The 9066-nt window shown below is 55.6% G+C and overlaps 1 long non-coding RNA gene and 1 pseudogene across 2 annotated transcripts; one reads left to right on the top strand and one right to left on the bottom strand.

Moving 5' to 3' along the window:
• The first annotated feature begins 1435 nt into the window (after nucleotides 1-1435).
• Nucleotides 1436-4095, top strand: LOC148937819 (uncharacterized). Of its 2 annotated transcripts, XR_016137941.1 has the most exons (4): nucleotides 1436-1953; nucleotides 2032-2217; nucleotides 2564-2740; nucleotides 3465-4095. It is a non-coding gene; the product is annotated as an uncharacterized LOC148937819 (long non-coding RNA). The 2 variants fall into 2 exon arrangements; XR_016137942.1 differs by lacking the exons at nucleotides 1436-1953; nucleotides 2032-2217 and having other exon boundaries at nucleotides 2608-2745.
• Nucleotides 3706-3885, bottom strand: LOC112552234 (U2 spliceosomal RNA; annotated as a pseudogene).
• Nucleotides 4096-9066: the final 4971 nt, after the last annotated feature.

Genomic DNA, 9066 nt, shown 5'->3' with positions numbered 1-9066 from the left:
TGGATGCTCCGGATGGTGATGGAGTTTGGGAGGGGACGCGCGTCGACCTTGCCGCGGGCGGCGGTTTGGCCACCACGCGCGTGCTCGCTCGCGGTGCCCCTCGCACCGCGGGCCGCGCTGTGGTTGGCTGGCCGCGCGCGGTCGACCGCGATGCACTGGGCACCGCGGGCGCCGCGCCGGTAGTGGTGGCCATACGGATGGGCGCGTCTACTTTATCTACCGACAACACTCGACACTTACTTGTTGAAGCGGCGGTCGTCGTCCTCGTCGTTCTCCTCGCAGCGGCCCCTCCTCCTCCGGACGTTGGTGATAGGCGGGGCGCGGCTTTCCTGATGGCGGCCGCTCCGCGGGCACCGCTGGTGACCGGCGACGACCTCTTCGTCACCGTTGTGCCCGCTGTTACGGCCGCGTATGAGGGGGACGTCTCATTGGCCGGTGGTGTTGGCACTGCTGTTGGCGATGGGGTGGCGGTGGAGCGCAATCTGGGTGGCCGCGGATCAGCGGCCCTGCGCCGCGTCAGTCCGTCGGCCGCCGCCGTCGATCGCGCAGTCGCGCTCGCCGCACTGGTTTCACGCGTCACACCGCTTTCACCGTCACTGCCACTATTCACATCGGTTCCGCGAGTGCTCGGACCCGGGGCGTCCACCCGCGGAGACTGGGCGTGCTCGGCCTCATAGTGCGCTTTCACCGTTCTCAGCGGGTAATGTCCCGTGCCCCTGAGGCCGCACACGCCACACGCGTACCACACCGTGTCTCCGGGGTGGCATTTCCGCAAATGTTTTAATAAGTGCCCCGAGTCGCAATACTCCCCCTTTACCCGCGACGGTGCCGACTCGCTTAGCCAGCACCGTGGGCATCTGTAGGTCGCGGGGAGCGGGTAATTAATAAGGACTTCCCGTGGACTCGACATGTTCGTTCGTGGGCGGCCCCGACAAAATTAAACTAAATAAGGGTAAGTATAAAAAAATTATTTGGGGCCGCCAACACCGTCCACGAGAAGTCCAGAAACTATTGGTGGCACTCGCGGATACCGTCACTACCACTGCGCACGCGCGAACTAACTCGAAGTTGCGACGCGGTAAACAAAAACGCGAAATCGCTTCTCGGCCAATCGCGCACACGCACACTCGACTTACAAACTAAACCTAACTAGTACCCCGAGCCAAGACTGCCCGGCTGGGGAATTCAAATTTTAATGAAAATCTGCCCGCGAGCTCGGAATTCAATAATTAATTTCGATTCCGCGTGATTGTTCACGCGGAATATATAAAATCCTTAAGCCCCTCGCGCCGATTGGAAAAGTTACTAAAAAGTAACTAGGTAATTTAATATGGCGCGAGGGCGTTCAAAAATATGATATTATTGCTCGCGGGCCTCTAAATAGCAGTAATATATAGTCCCCACGCCGGACTTTCACCGCCCGCCTTTATCACTATACAACACGAGAACGCGGCTTAAGGCAGGCGGCGCCACGTGCGGCTTAAACTCGCACTGCGTGCTGCCACTCTAGCGCACCGCGCAGTACGCGTCGCAAGAAGTAAATACGCGCGAGTGACAGCGGTGCAGTGCGAGTGCAGTGATTGTTATTAAATTAATTGACAACGGCCGGCCACGGGTATCGTGGATAGTCGGCCGGCCGTATACAAGCAAGGAAGCGATAATTAAATGCCGCACGTGGAGTGTAGGCCCAACTCTGACCGTCTCCGTGCGCTGCAGGTTGCACCCTCCGCACGCTGCGTGCACTACGTATTACAACAAATAATTAATTAACAGGCAGCCACTCCGTCCAGCTAAGTATTTTTAATTGTTTAAATATTAATAATCAGTCTTACATGCGATCTCACCGTGACACTGCTTGCAGGTTATGCGGATTGATATATGTGCACCCAGCCACTGCACCGTCAGATGAATAAAATAAATAAATAAATAATATGTCAAGTGGACAAAAAGATGGTAAGTATGGAATTATTGTCGGTCTTTAAAATCGCTCGCCGTGTTGTGTCATATTAATAAAAAGATTTTCTATTGCAGATGTCATGCGGATAAAATAATAAATATATAAATAGAATAAGTAAAATAGATAAATAAATAATTAAATATATTGACAACACAACGATGGGACGACCAGCAGACGGACAACGAATCATGCAACGAGAATTATAGCTAAAATGTTTCATAGGCAACTTCACCGATGGGGACTGCGCTGTGTGTATATATGTATATAGAATGTATGATATTTATCGGATTGTCCAGATTAATTGTAAATAAATAGGTTAAGGATTTTAAATATTTAGTAAAATAATATGTACATATGTAGTTTTAGCAAATTCTCATCGCATCCAGATCCACTTGACACCTAACCTCGTATGCAGTGTGACAGTTCACACATCAGTGCTTTTAATATGTATATACGTATAAAATTAATAGTAATTCTGACTTTATTATGCAGTGGCTGTACAGTTAACGACGACGAGTACAATGATGCCTGCAGATTATGTGATTTATATGTATATTTTAGTATATACAGTTAGAGTTTATGTTACTTGAAATTCTTTCTCGACAGCTGCCACAGTGAGATGCTGGACAATATAATGCGATCAATCTGGAATGCAGTGCAATATGGAGCGACTGCAGCAGCCTATTCTACGCGCGGAGAGAAATGCAAACGCCTGCAGCACTTGTTATATGGGCCCATGCATATGTGGCAGTACTGGTCATCGACTCACTCTACGCAGCCAAAGTGAGGTGCTCACTAGATGTGATATTTATTATAAAAACAGTGTATGGTTAGACAGTTGACTTAATAACAGTGGATTGAAGCTAGTGACGTGAATATTGTACTATAAATTTATTAAATTAAAATTAAAATGGATACGTATAACTGTCACTGCTGCTGTCTAACCTATATGTGTCACAGACTGTATCACACCGCAATCTAGTAATAAATAATTAAATAAATGAATAAATACATAGATAAATAAATAACGGATATAACAGAGAACACTGGACATGAATTCATTTAACGATCTCAATAAATTAAATTAAATTAAATTAGATTAACGGCACATTTTATATAACAATATCTAGCATGACTCATCAAGGTGGCAAGTACATTTGTGTTTTAATTTCAAAATTAACGAGTCTCACGTGCAATAGTTAAAATTAGTCCAATAGTCAATTATATAAAATAAGAATAAATAAATAAATTAAACGGGAGACAAGTCAAAGTGATAAAAATTATAAAATATGAGTCATGCGCGGCACTCAACGTATAACTCCCAGCACTTGCAACTATATAAAATTATGTCAAATATTATAAAATGAAATAAATAAATAAGTTAACAGTTAAAATATGGTCAATACGGTAAAATATAGACAAGAAACATATAAAACAGTTGCGTCAATACGTGCTAAGAGCGGCCGGAGAGTGATATACGCGAAATTGACTTTTGCCGTTTTTTCAGATAAGATTCTGCGATGTGACCAGTCTTATGACATACTAAGTGAGCCGATGGACCAAGTACTTACCCGATGACGTGGAGTAGTCCTGCTTACCCACTGGATGACGCACCGAGGGCCCGGGAGACTCAGAACACGCGCACTTCACCAAAAACACCGATTTCGCGGATTTACCGATTATTGAGACCTGGCCCGTGCTCTGGGGTAATCGGATGCGATAGAAAAGAATAAAATGCTCTTTTCCCCATGCACTGGGCCGAACTCCACGGTACTGCAATGCGGAGCCGACCCGCGGCAGGGTCGGAGCAAGCTCCGTGCACCCGCCAGGTCTCAAAAATCAGTTTAATATTCTGAGTCTCCTATGGAGACTGTATCAGATATTAAGCTGATAAGAACAGATTAGCACACTTTTATTTTAAAAAATGTTCCCCGGAGGGCATCTCACCCCCCGGGGTAGATACAGAGGAAAAGCGGCTAGGCCGCGCGCAAAACTAAAATACTATATTGGCGGGGGACAATAGCCCCCCCCGCCTTGTGGGCACTAAAACTAGTGGGGCTGACGGGGTCGCTCCCCGCCAGCATGCGCATATTAAAATTAAACTATCCCCCCAGCTCGCGTGCTGGGGGGATGACACAGGTGTCGGCGGCCCTCGGGGTGTATCACAGATAGGAAGGTTAAAAGATAAAAGACCCCGAGGGCGCGCGCGCGGCAATACTTAATAGATAAATAAAATAAATAAAGTCAACGCGACACATTCACACTCGCCTAAGATACAATATGATTCACGCGGCACGCACACTCGAACATTCATGGCCCCACAGAAAAGAAAATAAATAAATAAATGTAAATAAATAAAATAAAAATAAAGATAAAAATAAAAATAAAAAATAAAAAATAAAAAAATAAAATAATAAATAAGAATAAATAACAAAGAATAAATAAGATTACACAGGGAGATAAAAACATGCGGTCCGGGCAATAAAATATATACATAGAAAAATAAAAAGTGTCCGGATACTAACAAGAGGCGGGCAGGAGGCCCGTCCACATATCTCATGAATAAAAAGAAAACAAATAACAAGATAATTAAAATAATAAAAATAAAAAAGTAATAAAAATAGGAAAAATAAATACAAATAATAATAAGTTAAGCTTAACAAATTAGAAGATAAATTATAATATGGATATGTGGACATCGGCCGCTCCTGCCCGCTTGGATAAAAAGGGGGGCCAAGACGAGGACAAGAATAAGTTACGCGACATTCACACTCACGGCGATACGCGACGCGTCGCAACTTCTTCAGTGGCGGCCCAGCGCCGGCGGACGGCCCGAGGCGGCGTCGCGAGCACCCCATCACCAGCGGGGCGAGAGGGAGCTTGGTACTGGCGGACGCCGGACACGTGCTCCACATAAATGTCCCTCGACCAGCGGATGGTATCCGAGACGATCAACCGCCGCATCATAGAGGCATACGGACCGCCAATCCGCAGCACCCTCAGGACAGCCTCGTTTCTCGGATCCCACGACCCGAGAGCACCGACGACGAAGGCCGTCACGAGGACACGGTACCCCCGCCGCTGGAGCTCCTCAGCCAGGGGGGAGTACTTGGCGATTTTCCTCCCCCTGGCTTCCTCGAAAGACATCCAGCGGTTTTCGAAAGGCACCGTGACGTCGCATATGACGACACTCTTGGAGAGCTCGTGCCTGATCACGAGATCAGGCCGTAGCTCACCAAGTTCCCCGTCGATGCCCTCAATCCGCTGGTTGACCCGTTTGTCGCCCGGCAGACGGCAAGCCTTCCAGAGGCGGTGCAATACGGCATTGTGCCTCAGCTGTATTGCGGCAGCATGGACGCCGCAGTGACCGAGCACATGTGGTAAGGTCTCCGATACCTCCCCGCATCGCCGACAGCGCTTATCGCCGTCCCCCCAACGCCGCGCGCCGTTGAGGGGAAGGACATCGAGACGCGCTCGATGTATGAAGCGCCAGTCGGCGAAGCGGGTGAAGCTGCCGCCGCGAACGAAGTGATTGCTCACTGGCGCTCGCGACGACACCTCGAAGACCTTACCCTGGTCGGGTTTCCTGAGCAAACGCTCCGCGTAGTGCTCGGCTACAGCTGAGCGCAACCGATTCACCACCTGGTTACGCGCTCCAGGTGGGATCTTTACCGCGGCACCTCTGGGCCCTCGGCACTCCACGATCATCTCCTCGGTCTCCGGCACCCACCGCCACCGCAGAGACAACCGCTCGGACAGCCTTCGCGCGGCATTCCGCGCCCTCGACCAGAGGGATTTCTCCCCTCCGCCCCTCAGCCTTCCCTCCTGCGAGCCAGAAAGGAAGGCGGCGATCGTCTCGCAATCAGGGGCGTGGCCGGTCCTGCGCTGAACCACCCCCGTCAGTGATTCCCAGGCGAGACGCCTGACGGTGGCATCGCCAGCCGTAAGCATACGGAAGGCGTGTGCCACCGACAGGACGTCCGCCAGGTCAGCCAACGGAAGGAGTCCACACCCCCCCCATCGCGGGGGCATGTAGACCCCCTCCGCGCTGGCACGCTGGGGGAGATTCAGCCAGGACTTCGCGAATCTTCGAATCGCGAGATCCGCGGCCGTGAGGGGACGCTTCTCCACACTGGCTCCCCGCAGCAGAAAATCAAGGCGCGGTAGGATGAAGGTCCCGAGTATGTCACATTTCTGCCACGGGGCGAGGAGGGCGCGATCCACCGCGCGAACGTCCGAGAGGAGGTCCCCGATGGTGGCGTAGGGCGCCTGGTCGACCGAGAATCCCGTCGGAACACCGAGGTGGGTGTAAGGCTCACCCTCTGCCAGATGACGCACCGGTTGGCCCTGGATGCTGAACGACGTCGGCAGAACCCTGCCGCAACCACCCGTGCCGATGTGCAGGGTGGCGCATTTGGCAGGGTTGAACCGCAAACCCACCGACGCCGCTTCAGTCTCCACCGCGTTGAGCAGTCTCCTCATACTCTCCGGAGTCTCTGTCAGGAGTGCAATGTCGTCCGCGTAAGCCAACACACTAAACCTGTTATTAAACATATTGTACCCCGCGTCGACATCGGTGGCTGCACGCAGCACCGAGTCGATCGCGAGGTCAAAAATAATAGGGCTTAGCGGACAACCCTGGCGTACTCCGGAGCGTATGGGGATGGGCGCGGTGAATCCCTCGGCGGTGCGCACACGCGTAGTGCAGCCGTCGTACATCGAGCCCCATATGTTTATGAGGCCCTTAGGCACCGCCGCTCCAGCCAGAGCACGGCGGATCGTCGCGTGCGGGATCGATCCAAACGCGTTGGATAGGTCCAGCCACGCGACGACCGCCTGCCTCCGGCTCCTCCTCGCGTCAGTCAGGGCCTCCTGAAGGACGAAATTGTGCTCGAAGCATCCCTCGTCCCTCAGGAAGCCCTTCTGGGCGGGACTAAGTCGGCGGTTGGCGACCGCCCAGTCGGTCAGACGATCGGCGAGAATCGCGGCGAAGAGCTTGGGGACGGTGTCTCCCAAAGCGAGAGGGCGCCAGTTCTCCAGCATGCCCCGGTCTCCTTTCTTGTGCACAAGTATCGTGCTGGAGGTCTTCCAGGACGCGGGGACTGCCTCGAGCCGCAAGCAGCAATTACAAATTGCTGTGAGGAGCCGCGTACCCGGATCCGCCCCACGGAGGTCACGGTAGGTGACGCCGTCGGGACCCGGCGCAGAGTTGTTCATACGCCGGAGCCGACGGTCCACCTCTCGCTCCGTGAAGGGATCCAGGAGATACGCGAACTCCTCGCGCGAACCCGAGGGGTCAGTGCGCTCGGCTTCCACGCCGGAGCCCGCCAGGAACTCCTCGCCGCGGTACAGGCGCTCGAAGTACTCCTGGACCCGACGTCTCGGCACCTGGCACGAGTCGGCAGGCCCCTGGAGCACCTCTCGCACCGCCTTGCGGCGATTCGCCCTGTAGAGCGCCTGCAAGCGCTTGGCCTCACGCACCCAGTCCCCGCGTGCTTCTCCCGACGCAGAGGGGCCGGCCGGTACCGACCCCTCGCCACTGGCGCCCTCTCCCTCCGGACCGACACCCCCCCTCGCCCCCCGCCGCGACCCCGCCTCACGCGACCGAGCTGGACGTCCTTGGGAATCGGCGGCGGCGCCGCGAGCCCTGTCCGCGACGACCTCCCCGAAGAACGCCGCGACTTCCGTCGCGAACGCCTCCAGTTCGGCGCGCGTAGCGACCGCCGGCGCCCGGGCGGCCAGCTCGTCGCGCGCAGCCAACCGCTCACGCCTGACCCGCATCGCTGCGGGAACAGGCGCCGGTTGGCGGCGCGACGGCTGACCGCCCGCGACGCCGGCGAGTCGCGGCTCGCGACCTCGTCGCCCACCCCCCCTTCCACCGACAGAGGCCGGAGACGCCCCGCCTTCCTCACGGGGCGCCACGACGGACGCTAGTGCGCGTCGCCGAGCCATTACACCGCGGACATTCACGGGAGCACACGGATGTACGGCACTCACCTCATCTCCAGCACCGTCCCGGGTATCTCCCTCGCGCTCCGCCAGCGATGTCCCGCGATGAACTGCCGCCTCTCTTGTCGGTGTTGGAGACTTATGGGCCGTCCTCGCGTTGTTGTTTCCATCTACCGCCGGCGCTGGTGGCGGTGTGACTCTCGACTCACGCGGCCCCGATGTCGCCGGCGACACGGAGCCGACGGAACTGCCGCTCGAGCGGCGCCTCAACGCTCTTCTCCCCAGTTGCACCCTCCACTCGCCACCCAGCTGGTCCCCCTCGCTGGTCGCTGGTGGTGGCGTTGCGATGGCCGCACCCCGCTGCCGCCTCGCTGCTGCTGCCCCCTCGGCCGATGGTGGTTTTGGCGCAGATGGGGGCGTCCTTCTCAGGACCGCCGTGCACGGTGACGTTCCCCTCGCTGGCTGGGGAGGGGAGTGGCGTACGGCTGGTGTGTGCCACTCCCCGGCGGCGGAACCGGCGGACATCACCGGTCCGCCGCACACCGACGTCGTCACCGTGCATGTCGTCAGCGTTGCCGGTATGGACGTCGCGGGGTAGGCCGATGGCGTGGCCCACGGTGGGGTCCCCGTTGGACTGCCGCGGGTGTTCTGCGGCAGGCTGGGGACCCGCGCGGGGGGTCTCTCCGGGGGTGTTCGCTGTACAGGTCCCCCCGCGCTCCGCGACGTCACGCCGCCCATCTCCCGCCGCGCTATCTCCGCGATCTTCTCGGCTGAGACCGCGATCACCCGGCTGATCGCTGCTGCTGTTGTTGCCGCTACCTCTGCCACCGCCGCGGATGTAGTCGGCGGTGGCGTCCTCGTAACCACCGGTGGGGAAGTCCTGGCCACCGGTGGTGTTATGCCGGGTGATCGCTGCAGGCTCATGTTGCGTGGCCCCCCCTCACCGCCGAACGTGGGTGTTCCTCCGCTCAAGGGTGGCGAGTGAACCACCCTCTTGCGGAGGACAGGGGGGGATGGTCTCAGCCTAGGCGCGGAGCCGCTCTTCTCGGTCGACACGCCTGCCGCCCGTGCCTGTTGAGGTGGGCTGCGGGCCACGGGCGGCCTCTTCCTCGCTGCTCCCCTCCCAAACGCGAATAATTCGCCGCTGGAGTTGGCGTCGC

The sequence above is a fragment of the Pogonomyrmex barbatus genome, unplaced genomic scaffold, assembly GCF_055798465.1.
Source record: "Pogonomyrmex barbatus isolate J1 unplaced genomic scaffold, ASM5579846v1 scaffold101, whole genome shotgun sequence".
In the NCBI taxonomy this organism is placed as follows: domain Eukaryota; kingdom Metazoa; phylum Arthropoda; class Insecta; order Hymenoptera; family Formicidae; genus Pogonomyrmex; species Pogonomyrmex barbatus.
This window is presented reverse-complemented; position numbering and strand designations above follow the sequence as displayed.